Raw genomic sequence first — 1,076 nt, 5'->3', positions numbered from 1 at the left:
TTTTTTTCTGTAATGTTCTGGATGCTGTGTTCTCCATTTTTCTCTGTAGTGTCTAATGAATGCTCTGTAGTGTTTATTTTATTGACTCATGTGTGTGCGATCTGAGAGCACCATTTGGTTTTGAGTGCAAGTGAAATGGTTTTGCAGCGATTGTTTGATTTTGATGGAAGAGTCAGAGGTTTCGTGAATTTAGTTTGAGTATTCGGATTTGTGTTTAAGGTTTTGAGAAAATGAGTGGTGGTTTCAAGAAATGTGTTTTTAGCAATTCAGAAAAACTGTAATATGACAGCTTGTGTTGGAGACTCATCTCATTTCACTCTATAAATGAATGTGTTTGGATGTTCGCCAGTCTTTTGCTGTTTGGGAAACTCATTAGTCATGATTCAAAGCAAGTATTGCATGAAATAAGAATGGAAAATTACATTTTAAAAAGCTTGATGCTGGCTTGTCTGCATTTAGTCTGGATTTCCAATATGTTTTTTAGTTATAGTTCTCATATGCCTTCATGTTTAATTGAATTTGAGAATGTTTAAAAATAATAAGTCATACTATTCTGTAGAATTATATTAATTATATTGCATTATATAATCAGTATTATATACTAATGAGTGATTTCTATTTTGGAAAGGTGATTTTTAAAGTGCATTTTTGTGAGGAATTTTTTCTTTCTCTCGGAATATAAAGAATGTAGAAGTTTTGCTAATTTCAAACCTGTCTTCTCAAAACTCAAGTGAGGTCCCTTCCTGTTCTTTATGTTATTTAAAGTAATTATTATTTTGATTATGACAATTATGTTTGATTATTGAAATAATTGCTAGGATGGGGAAAAATTAAAAAAAAATGAAAAAATGAAAATGTTTTACATGCTCATATATGATACACATCCTACATATCATACATGTTCATACATTGTCATTTACAGGCCCATGAAAAAAATATTTAAACAGAAAATAATTTTTAAATATTATGGCAGTTTTGGTGTAAAACAAAATCTAATAATTTTTGAAAATTATTTTCTGTTTGAATATTTTTTTTCATGAGCATGTAAATGACAATGTATGAACTTTATATGAGCA

General features: G+C 28.9%; 1 protein-coding gene across 1 annotated transcript in view; it reads left to right on the top strand.

Annotated features, from left to right (window-relative positions):
* Positions 1-1,076, top strand: part of LOC107590311 (guanine nucleotide exchange factor VAV3-like) — a 70,881-nt gene that overhangs the window by 14,875 nt on the left and 54,930 nt on the right. The window lies entirely within an intron of this gene.

This window comes from Sinocyclocheilus grahami, unplaced genomic scaffold (genome assembly GCF_001515645.1).
Source record: "Sinocyclocheilus grahami isolate Dianchi unplaced genomic scaffold, SAMN03320097.WGS_v1.1 scaffold126.1, whole genome shotgun sequence".
Classification (NCBI taxonomy): domain Eukaryota; kingdom Metazoa; phylum Chordata; class Actinopteri; order Cypriniformes; family Cyprinidae; genus Sinocyclocheilus; species Sinocyclocheilus grahami.
Note: the sequence above shows the minus strand (reverse complement) of the source record. Positions and strands in the feature narration are given on the sequence as shown.